General features: G+C 39.5%; 1 protein-coding gene across 3 annotated transcripts in view; it reads left to right on the plus strand.

The window, feature by feature from the left end:
* Positions 1–12,824, plus strand: part of lypd6b (LY6/PLAUR domain containing 6B) — a 70,685-nt gene that overhangs the window by 45,228 nt on the left and 12,633 nt on the right. The window contains exon 1 of one of the 3 annotated variants that reach the window (XM_049484986.1): positions 9,861–10,020. The exons of the other annotated variants lie outside the window; for them this stretch is intronic. The gene's annotated coding sequence lies outside the window, so the exon portion shown is untranslated. Of the gene's footprint in view, positions 1–9,860; positions 10,021–12,824 lie in introns of those variants that run through there. 3 annotated transcript variants of the gene reach the window in all.

The following is a 12,824-nucleotide window of genomic DNA, read 5'->3' on the forward strand; positions in this document are numbered from 1 at the left end:
AGGAGCTGCTGTATGGAGCAGCTATCAGTCAAAAGTTTGGACACCCCGGCACCCCAGCCAGGGCTTAGCAACCACCTAATAACTGCTTAGCAACCACTCTCTCTTTCTCACTCTCTCTTTCGCTCTCTACTTCTCTAATTCTCACTCTCTTTCCCACTCTCTCTCTATTTCTATATTTCTCACTCTTTCTTTTGCTCTCTACTTCTCTACTTCTCACTCTCTCTTTTGCTCTCTACTTCTCTATTTCTCACTCTCTTTTGCTCTCTACTCCTCTATTTCTCACTCTCTTTCTCACTCTCTCTCTACGTCTCTATTTCTCACTCTATTTCTCACTCTCTCTCTACGTCTCTATTTCTCACTCTCTTTCTCACTCTCTCTCTACGTCTCTATTTCTCACTCTATTTCTCACTCTCTCTCTACTTCTCTATCTCACTCTCTCTTTCTCACTCTCTCTCTACGTCTCTATTTCTCACTCTCTCTCTACTTCTCTATCTCACTCTCTCTTTCTCACTCTCTCTCTACTTCTCTAATTCTCACTCTATCTTTCCCACTCTCTCTCTACTTCTCTATTTCTCACTCTTTTTTTTGCTCTCTACTTCTCTACTTCTCACTCTCTCGTTTGCTCTCTACTTCTCTGTCTCACTCTCTCTTTTGCTCTCTACTTCTCTATTTCTCACTCTCTCTCTACGTCTCTATTTCTCACTCTCTCTCTACTTCTCTATTTCTCACTCTCTCTTTCTCACTCTTTTTTACGTCTCTATTTCTCACTCTCTCTAATTCTCTATTTCTCACTCTTTCTCACTCTCTCTCTACGTCTCTATTTCTCACTCTCTCTCTACGTCTCTATTTCTCACTCTCTCTTTCTCACTCTCTCTCTACGTCTCTATTTCTCACTCTCTCTCTATTTCTCACTCTCTTTTGCTCTCTTCTTCTCTATTTCTCACTCTCTCTTTCTCACTCTCTCTACTTTTCTATGTCTCTTTCTTTCTACTTTTCTATTTCTCTATTTCTCTCTTACTCTCTCTTTATTTCTCGCTCTTCTCTCCACTTCTCTTTCACTCTACTTTTCTGTCTTGCTTTCTCTTTCTATCTATCTCTCTACTACATCCTCTTTCTTTCTCTACTTCTTTATTTCTCGATCTCTCTTTTTCCCTAATTCTCTTTCTCTTGCTCAATATTTCTCTCTACTTGTCACTCTTTTTCTCACATTCTCGGATGTTCTTTCTCTACTTCTCACGCTGATTTTCTCTCTACTTCTCTATTTCAGGCTCTCCCTTTTTCTGTACTTCTACATTTAACACTCTTTCTTTTTATCTACTACTGCCTAGCAACCAGTTAGATACACCTTAGCAACCACCTGGAAAACATTAGCAACTGCCTAGCAACCACTTAGCAACCATGTGTAATACGTTAGCAACTGCCTAGCAACCAGATAGCAACACCTTAGCAACCACCTGGAAAACGTTAGCAACTGCCTAGCAACTGCTTAGCAACCACTTTAGAAATGGTAGCAACTGCCTAGCGACCAGTTAGATACACCTAGCAACACCTTAGCAACCACCCCAGATACCATAGCAACATCTTAGCAACCACCTAGCAACACCTTAGCAACCACCCCAGACACCATAGCAACACCTTAGCAACCGCCTAGCAACACCTTAGCAACCACCTAGCAACACCTTAGCAACCACCCCGGATACCATAGCAACACCTTAGCAACCACCTAGCAACACCTTAGCAACCACCCTGGATACCATAGCAACACCTTAGCAACCACCTAGCAAAACCTTAGCAACCACCTAGCAACACCCTAGCAACCACCTAGCAACACCTTAGCAACCACCTTGCAACCACCTAGGAACACCTTAGCAACCACCGCGGATACCATAGCAACACCTTAGCAACCACCTAGCAACACCTTAGCAACAACCTAGCAACACCTTAGCAACCACCCTGGATACCATAGCAACACCTTAGCAACCACCTAGCAACACCTTAGCAACCACCTAGCAACACCCTAGCAACCACCTAGCAACCACCTAGCAACACCTTAGCAACCACCCTGGATACCATAGCAACACCTTAGCAACCACCTAGCAACACCTTAGCAACCACCTAGCAACACCCTAGCAACCACCTAGCAACCACCTAGCAACACCTTAGCAACCACCCTGGATACCATAGCAACACCTTAGCAACCACCTAGCAACACCTTAGCAACCACCTAGCAACACCTTAGCAACCACCCTAGATACCATAGCAACACCTTAGCAACCACCTAGCAACACCCTAGCAACCACCTAGCAACCACCTAGCAACACCTTAGCAACCACCCTGGATACCATAGCAACACCTTAGCAACCACCTAGCAACACCTTAGCAACCACCTAGCAACACCCTAGCAACCACCTAGCAACCACCTAGCAACACCTCAGCAACCACCCTGGATACCATAGCAACACCTTAGCAACCACCTAGCAACACCCTAGCAACCACCTAGCAACCACCTAGCAACACCTTAGCAACCACCCTGGATACCATAGCAACACCTTAGCAACCACCTAGCAACACCTTAGCAACCACCTAGCAACACCCTAGCAACCACCTAGCAACCACCTAGCAACACCTTAGCAACCACCCTGGATACCATAGCAACACCTTAGCAACCACCTAGCAACACCTTAGCAACCACCTAGCAACACCTTAGCAACTACCCTGGATACCATAGCAACACCTTAGCAACCACCTAGCAACACCCTAGCAACCACCTAGCAACCACCTAGCAACACCTTAGCAACCACCCTGGATACCATAGCAACACCTTAGCAACCACCTAGCAACACCTTAGCAACCACCTAGCAACACCCTAGCAACCACCTAGCAACCACCTAGCAACACCTCAGCAACCACCCTGGATACCATAGCAACACCTTAGCAACCACCTAGCAACACCTTAGCAACCACCTAGCAACACCTTAGCAACCACCCTGGATACCATAGCAACACCTTAGCAACCACCTAGCAACACCTTAGCAACCACTTAGAAACACCGTAGCAACCACCCCGGATACCATAGCAACACCTAAGCAACCACCTAGCAACACCTTAGCAACCACCCCGGATACCATAGCAACATCTTAGCAACCACCTAGCAACACCTTAGCAACCACCTAGCAACACCTTAGCAACCACCTAGAAACACCTTAGCAACCACCCAGGATACCATAGCAACACCTTAGCAACTGCCTAGCAACCACCTAGCAACACCTTAGCAACCACCCAGGATACCATAGCAACACCTTAGCAACCACCTAGCAACACCTTAGCAACCACCCCGGATACCATAGCAACACCATAGCAACCACCTAGCAACACCTTAGCAACCACCTAGCAACACCTTAGCAACCACCCTGGATACCATAGCAACCGCCTAGCAACCACCTAGCAACACCTTAGCAACCACCCTGGATACCATAGCAACACCTTAGCAACCACCTAGCAACACCTTAGCAACCACCCCGGATCCCATAGCAACACCTTAGCAACCACCCTGGATACCATAGCAACCGCCTAGCAACCACCTAGCAACACCTTAGCAACCACCCAAGATACCATAGCAACACCTTAGCAACCTCCTAGCAACACCTTAGCAACCACCCCGGATACCATAGCAACCAGTTAGCATCCACCTGGAAAATATTAGAAACTGCCTAATAACCACTTAAAAACCATTTGGAATACGTTAGGAATTGCCTAGCAACAAGTTAGCAACAGCTTAGCAACCACCTGGAATATGTTCGCAACTGTCTAGCAACCAATTAGCAAACACTAAGCAACGATGTGGACTACATTAGCAACTGCCTAGCAACTACCTAGCAACCACTTAGCAACACTTTACTTTATAAGATAATTATAAGCTTTTCACCATGTTAGCCAAAACTTTTTGGACTTCAACATTTAGCCGAAAGTCAACAGCATAGCAACCACTCTTCATACGCTTTAGACAGAAATATCTTAGCAACCATTTTAACTATTCAACGTTATTAACATACTTTTCCAAGCCAACTTAAAGTTCGTTATCGAACTTTCCTTTTCTAGTTTTGTTTATTGTTGATGTAAAAGCTGGGTTTGTGTGCATCAGCACATTTATTTGTGTGTGTAACAAGTGTGGGTGTACACGTGCTAAGCATTCGTGATGTGCACTGTGCTCCTGCATGGATAAGATAGGATTGGGTGGCTGACTGTTGACTGTTGCACCTGTATTTCCCACAGCCAAGCTAGAATCACGCTAGAAATGTACCTGAACACACCTCATTTTCAGACCACTACGCTTATCGGCAAAGATACAGTATATTCCTAAAATATGATGCTATTTTAACAGCGCGGGCACAAGGCGAAAGTGATGAGAGCAGCCAGAGAGCAATGAGCAATGCGGCACACCTTGTTCAGGACGTACAATTGGGCATATAGTGTAGTTCTTTGATTTGTACTCATTAAGTCTGTGATAAGCTAATGAACTTAAAATAGAATTAAGTATTCAGTTAGCCTTTCGTAAATATCAATTTATTTGAAGTAAAAATGTGTGAATTGCAATTTGTATGACTAACACTTAAATAATTAAAATATAATAAAAGTAAATGGAAGAAGTGACTCTTACCATGTTGTTAAAGTTGGAAAGGGGTTGTAAAGAACTGAGGGACTCCTGCCTCTGTGATAAAGGTATCAAAGTTGTCTAAACATCAGAAGTGTTTTAATGTGGAAGCTGGTTTACTGTTCACTGGAGGAATTTATAAATGCTGTGATTAATGTAGGAAACTCTGCTGCAGTTCAGCTCTGAGCCTGTCAGAGCAGCAGGAATGCGTAAACCTCAAAGGATGCAATAAAATGCATTGGAGTGAAGTATTTACAGATGGCTGGGAGATTGCACATGCATATATTTACTGTGGTAGCCCTGGGGGACAGAAAGAAGCAATTATACGCTTGTGCCCTGGAACACTGCTCAGAGCTAGTCCTCATCAGGTTTCATGGATGTTCTCAGATGTTCATACATGTTTTGGGCTCTAGATTGCATCAATGTAGTGCGATTACCACCAAGAGTTTACAAAGTTTGACAATTCACTTTAAAAAACAAAACGAGAAAGACTGAAATTGTGGAATTGTCAGAATAACACTATACTTATTTATACTACCCTATACTGCTTAATACTACCATAAACCCTTACCCTTTACTTATATATTACCTTATGTTCCTATTTTTCCATATACTATTCTATACTCCTATATCGCCATATAATCCTATACTACCATGTATTACTCTATACTCCTATAATCCCTACACTACTCTATATTCATATATTACCACATAATAATTTACTACCCTATATTACCTTATACTCCTATACTACCCTATATTACTCTATACTCATATATTACCGTACAATCCTTTACTACTCTATATTACCTTATACTCCTATACTACCCTATATTACTCTATACTCATATATTACCATACAATCATTTACTACCCTATATTACCTTATACTCCTATACTACCTTATATTACCTTATACTCCTATACTACCTTATATTACCTTATACTCCTATACTACCCTATACTGCTCTATACTCATATATTACAATATAATTCTTTACTACCCTATATTACCTTATACTCCTATACTACCCTATATTACTCTATACTCCTATAATCCCTATACTACTCTATACCTATATATTACCATATAAATCTTTACTACCCTATATTACCTTATACTCTTATACTACCCTATACTACTCTATACTTGTATATTACCATATAACCCTATACTACCCTATATTACTCTATACTCCTTTAATCTCTATACTACTTTACAGTTGTGGTCAAAAGTTTACATACACTTGTAAAAAAACATAATGTTATGGCTGTCTTGAGTTTTCAATAAGTTCTACAACTCTTATTTTTCTGTGATAGAGTGATCGGAACACATACATGTTTGTCACAAAAAACAGTCATAAAATTTGGTTCTTTCATAAATTTATTATGGGTCTGCTGAAAATGTCACCAAATCTGCTGGGTCAAAAATATACATACAGCAACATTAGTATTTGGTTACATGTCCCTCGGCCATTTTCACGGCAACTAGGCGCTTTTGGTAGCCATCCACAAGCTCCTGGCAAGCTTCAGGTCGAATGTTTGACCACTCTTCTTGACAGAATTGGTGCAGTTCAGCTAAATGTGATGGTTTTCTTGCATGAACCCGTTTCTTTAGCACTGTCCACATGTTCTCAATGGGGTTTAAGTCAGGACTTTGGGAAGGCCATTCTAAAACCTTAATTCTAGCCTGGTTTAGCCATTCCTTTACCACTTTTGATGTGTGTTTTGGGTCATTGTCTTGTTGGAACACCCAACTGCGCCCAAGACCCAACCTTCGGGCTGATGGTTTTAAGTTTTCCTGCAGAATTTGGAGGTAATCCTCCTTCTTCATTATCCCATTTACTTTCTGCAAAGAACCAGTTCCACTGGCAGCAAAACATCCCCAGAGCATAATACTACCACCACCATGCTTGACAGTAGGCATGGTGTTCCTGGGATTAAAGGCCTCACCTTTTCTCCTCCAAACATATTGCTGGGTGTTGTGGCCAAACAGCTCAATTTTTGTTTCGTCTGACCAGAGAACTTTCCTCCAGAAGGTTTTATCTTTGTCCATGTGATCAGCAGCAAACTTCAGCCGAGTCTTAAGGTGCCTTTTCTGGAGCAAGGGCTTCTTTCTTGCACAGCAGCCTCTCAGTCCATGGCGATGTAAAACACGCTTGACTGTGGAGACTGACACCTGTGTTCCATCAGCTTCCAAATCCTTGCAGACCTGCTTCTTGGTGATTCTTGGTTGACTCTTGACCATCCTGACCAATCTCCTCTCGGCAGCATGTGATAGCTTGCGTTTTCTTCCTGATCGTGGCAGTGACACAACTGTTCCATGCACTTTATACTTGCGTATAATTGTCTGCACAGTTGCTCTTGGGACCTGTAGCTGCTTTGAAATGGCTCCAAGTGACTTCCCTGACTTGTTCAAGTCAATAATTCGCTTTTTACAGATCCACACTGAGTTCCTTTGACTTTCCCATTGTAGCTTTTGTAGCTGAGTCTAATCACTGGGTCAAATGAGCCCTATTTAAATGGGCTCATGAGAAGTCAACAGCTGTAGTCAATCAGAATCACTTACAAGAAGTGAAGAGGCCATGACATGAAGCTAATTTGATTGACACAACTCGCTACATCACCAAAATTGACAAATTTTGTTGCTGTATGTATATTTTTGACCCAGCAGATTTGGTGACATTTTCAGCAGACCCATAATAAATTTATGAAAGAACCAAATTTTATGACTGTTTTTTGTGACAAACATGTATGTGTTCCGATCACTCTATCACAGAAAAATAAGAGTTGTAGAACTTATTGAAAACTCAAGACAGCCATAACATTATGTTTTTCTACAAGTGTATGTAAACTTTTGACCACAACTGTATACTCTCTATACTACACTATACTCATATGTTTCCATATAATTCTACTACCCTATACTGCCTATACTACCCTCTGCTACCCTATATTCCTATAATACCTTATATTTCTATACTCTTACACTAACTTATACTTTAGTTCATATACTGCCCTATTTTACTCTATAATCCTATACTACCCTATACTGCCTATACTACCCTCTGCTACTTTGTCCTTTTCTATACTGCCATATATGACTGTATAATCCTATATTAAACCAATACATCAGTATCAGTATATCTACAAGTATTCAGAGTTTGATACATTACAGGAAGGGAAGATCTACTGTTTATTTTAAGTATTAAAAGTAATATTTGATCATGCTGAGTCATAGTTAAATTGTTTAATAATAGTTTTATTACACAGTAATTGATTGCAGGAGAACTCATTAGTTGCAACTGTAGATGGGCATCAGGTTTTGTGTGTGTGTGTGTGTGTGTGTGTGTCAGGTGCTTTGCTCCTAATCAAACCCCTCTGGTACTGTCTGAAGACGGAAGCTGTTAAACCTGTGCAGAATGACTGGTGTCCTGCTGAGCTTGTGCTTGTAAGCAATTACAGCTCCCCATCCTCTTCCTCAGTCGTCACGGGAACTGCTCTTTACACACTAAGGGAATCCTGGGAAAAAATGCTAAAGCGCATTTATATTTATAGCATTCGCCTAATAATTTCATCCAGACAGACTGTGGTGTTAGGAGGCTTCACCAGAAGCTCTTACTGGTAGAGGCTACTTTCCCACACACTTATACCTACAGTACCAGTCAAAAGTTTGGACACACATTCTGATTAATCTGATCTGTATGTATTTGTATATTTTTTTCAATTGTAGATTAAAACTACAATGAAAAAACTAAACTACAAGGAAACAGACATGCATGTTCTAGCTCAAGAAGCCACTTAGAATCAGCCAATAGTGAGCAAGAAGTTGCTCATCAAAGCAAAAGGTGCTACTTTGAAGAATCTAAAATATAAAAATAGTTTGTATTGTTTAAAACTTTTTGATTACATCAGAATTGCAATAAAAATAATAAAAATAACATAATAAATCAAAAGAGGCGTGTCCAGATTTTTGACTGGTACTGTATAAGTGTACTTTAAATTATTCTTTGATAGTGCCCTTCCACCAACATTTGTGCCCAGATGGAATCAAAAAGCAAGGCATTTTTTTCCCACATACCTTGGCAACATTTGTTGGCATCTGTAATTGTACAGAGCTGTTGTGCAAGGCCCTCTGCTGATGAAGTACTCTGTGTTGTATCCTCATGTCCAACAAAACTGGTACAAATGTGAGCTGGTTCACTGAAAGGCACCAAGGTTCTTATAAGCCTGAAAAGAAGAACCAGGGTTCATTTGGTTCAATGACGATCGATCAGTAAAGCAGTGACTGATGTTATATCATAAGACTTTAATATATTATTGCTTAATTGTTACAGCACAATTGTTTTAAGGTCAGAGGGCCATTATCTTGCAATATTATTGGCACTCCTAGAATGTCTCTAAGCCAATCACATTGTGGGGTCAGGTCTAACTGTGTATTTTAAAAAGTCAATGATCCTACAAGCTGTGATATGACTATACTGTATATCGAAGATTGAAGTAAAATAAACAATATTGGGCAGATTCACTACAAGTAAAAAGTTTGGACAATTTTTTTTATTATTGTTTTTTATATATTTTTTTTCCTACATTGTAAATGAATACTGAAGTCATCCAGACTATGAAGGAACACATAAGGAATCATGTAGTAACTTAAAAGTGTTAAACAAACCCAAATAGCTTGCAGTTTCTGAGGCTGGTAACGCTGATAAACTTCTTGTACAACAGAGGAAACTCTTGCTCTTCCTTTTCTGGGCCAGTCCTGATGAGAACCAGTTTCATCAGAATCTGTTTGCTGGTTTTTGTGACATGCTCTTCAGGATAAGTTCTTAAAATTTTTCAGATTGACTGACTGTTCATCTTTTTGTTTTTTTACTTAGTTGAGTAGCTCTTGCCATAATATAGATTAACATTACTCAAATATGGATATTTTAAAACAGTTATAAAAAGTTTTTTTGTTAGTTTCATAATAGTTATCATGAGCTGGATTCTTAGTTTAGTTTCCTAAGAGTGAATTATTTTCTAACCCCAGTAATTTAGTAGCCAAGAGTGTCTGGAAAACCACCCTTCCCCCACAGATAAGAGTGTGAGAGAGTGTGTGAATGGTAATTACCTGGGACATCGATGGCTTTACACTTCCGTGTGACAGCACACAGTGGCCCCAGGCTCCCCCTAAACTACTCCAGTCGTCCAGTCATCCAATCAGAAGAGCCCAGGGCAGGGCTGAGGAGGAAATGAGCTCTCTGGCCTTTTTTTCTTCTTCATTTGAAAATCTCAGTCAGGTCCAGCCCACTGATCCAGCAGCTGGAGCTTCTAATCCAGACCTTGATCTGCACTGTTTCTTGAGCTTTTAATTCCACTGCATTAAGGTAAGGCTGTGTGTCATTTGACAGGATGTACAGAGCTATTGCTGTGTTTCTCAATGGATGGGAGGAGTTTTGCTGTCGTTTTAGTCTTAATAAAGATCTTAAGCAACCAGGATTACCTGCAATAGCTTTTCTCAAGCTGTTTCTTGAAGAGTAGCTTCAGAGACTTTTTTCAACAGAGCTTTTTGGCTTTAAACATTGGTTAGATTGCCTTTATGATATTAAAGGAATCCACTGAATATTTGGCAACTGAAAATATTTGGTTAAAATGTCAAAATAATTAAAAAGACAGAATAATATGCCAAAAATGAGTTTTAAGTCATATTGTGACTTTATTAATATGTCTGCCGGGATGTTAAAATGCTAAGTGTCCAATAAATATTGGTACATTGTAGTTTTGTAATGTCTTTTTCTTTAAAAAGGATGGGCAGGATAAGTAGGATAAGTTGTAGGATAAGTTGATAATGTAGTTATTGTAACTAGGGTTGGGTGCATCCTTACAGAAGAAATATTTAATCAGTGTGTCCAAACTTTTGATCTGTTCTTTATCTAAAAAAGCATTGTTGCCCATTAGGGGTAGACAGTATGACTTTAAAACAATATGTTGCGCAATATGTTAGGAAATGTGTTAAATGTGATAATGATACGTTTGACTGTAAAATCTTGAATGCAAAAAACATTGAAAAAAAGAGTAATTCCAAGAATCTACTACTGCAGTTTCATATAGCACTTTTATTAGTAACAAAACAAAATTCTAATTTTCGAAAATAACATAATAATATGACACAATAAAATAAATAATAAATAAACAATGTAACTAATAACAATTAGATAAATTTGTTTTTTATCAATTAGATAAAAAACAAAATAGCACAAAACTAAAGTGCTAAATATGTTGTGTGTATATGAACAGTTACAAATACTTTCAAATCATCACAGAAAACAACAAAAAATACAAAAATACAAAATAAACTGCTTTTAGAACAGAATACTGCTTATTACTGTTGTAATTATGCTGATATTATTATTGTGCATGATATGATATACCACAGAACTACTTAAATCCACACTTCAATCAAGAACCAGGGATATTCTTTCTGAACTGAACGGACTTATCTACCAAATTTGAAAACCTTCAACGGAGGCCCACCCTGGACGCTGTGTGTGCTAATGTGAGTGTAAATGGTGTCCGTTATTCAGGCGTCAGTCTGAACAGCTGAAGTGGAGCAATCCACACGGAGACCTGCAGAGCTGCAGCAGCTAGCGGAGCAGGAGGTGTTACCAGTCAGACAGCAAACCAAACCAGTCAGCTCCAGCACCAGCATGACAAAGAGATATGCAAATCAGACTTCTCCAGGAGTAAGACTCTGTTGTGTTGTCTTTATAAAGTGAAAGAGTGAAACATACAGTGTTGCTTTATTTGACATTTTTAAAAGAATAGTTTGGCCAGAATGTTCTTTAGCACTGGAGCTGTAAGACCACTGTAGCTCAGGAGCAATGGGATTTTGCACTCTTGTATGCTTCAGTTCTGCGTTTTGGTTAGAGAATACTAACAACATCAGATTTAGGTGTGCAAATGAGCACAATGCTAGTATTAGTAGTGCATGTACAAGGGAAATTCTAGAATTGTGGGTACATTTTAAGCATATACAGTACTGTGCAAACGTTTTAGGCACCAAAGCAAATTACACTAATTAATTTATCTCAGCAATATTAATGTTTTACCTGAAAAAAGGTCATTTTTCCACATCATATTTGAACAGATGCAAATTAACATACATACAGTAAAACGTAACAAGGAATTCTCATTTTTAACTAAGTATGTTATATCCTGTGAGCCAAGCTGAAGAACAAGCTGTGTATATGTTCAGTTCCGTCAGCAGCTCACCTGATTTACAAAATTTACCAATTTTCCAAACCAGTTGTTGAAATGATCTAAACTAGAATAGGAGAAAACAGGGCTGTAAAAGCTCTGTTTTTTGTAAAATTGCTGTTTGTATTTATTGTAATGTTAGTCTTTTACTGAGCTTATAAACACTTCTTTACTGAAATTCCCACAGATGCCTAAAACATTTGCACAGTAGTGTACATATGTAAATTCTTGTGCTATAACTCAAGTTTTAACTTTGATTCTATGATATTTCAGCACGACATTATTTATTAAAAGTTAAAAGAGAGTTTTGCTCAGTATTACAATAACAAATCTCTATCAGACATGAACATAATGATCTCATGCTTCCTGAATCCTGCACTCTTTCACAATCTAACCCCAATAAATCCTGCCACTGTGATCTTGGAATATGCTCGTGCCATCAGGGAGGGAAAAATCCATTGATGGAGTAACCTGGTCTATATTCAGTGTATTCAGGTAGTCAGCTGACCTCATTCTTTCAGCACATACTGTTGCTGAACCTAAACCTGCAGACCAACTGCAGCATCAACCCCAGATCATAGCACTGCCCCCACAGACTTGTACGGTAGGCACTAGGCATGATGGGAGCACCACTTTAACCGCCTCTCTTCTTACCCTGATGCTCCATCACTCTGGAACAGAGTAAATCTGGACTCTTCAGACCACATGATCTTTTTCCATTGCTCCAGAGCCCAATTTTTTATCCTCTCTAGCAAACTGAAGCTGTTTTTTGCCGGTTAGCCTTACTGATAAGTTGATTTCTTAAAGCTACACAGCTGTTTATTCCCAATCCCTTGAATTCACTTTGTATTTTTTGTATGGAAATGCTCTTACTTTCACTATTAAACATATCCCTGAGTTCTAGTTTTGCTTTTCTACCATTGGATTTCACCAA

This window comes from Astyanax mexicanus, chromosome 11 (genome assembly GCF_023375975.1).
Source record: "Astyanax mexicanus isolate ESR-SI-001 chromosome 11, AstMex3_surface, whole genome shotgun sequence".
NCBI lineage: Eukaryota > Metazoa > Chordata > Actinopteri > Characiformes > Acestrorhamphidae > Astyanax > Astyanax mexicanus.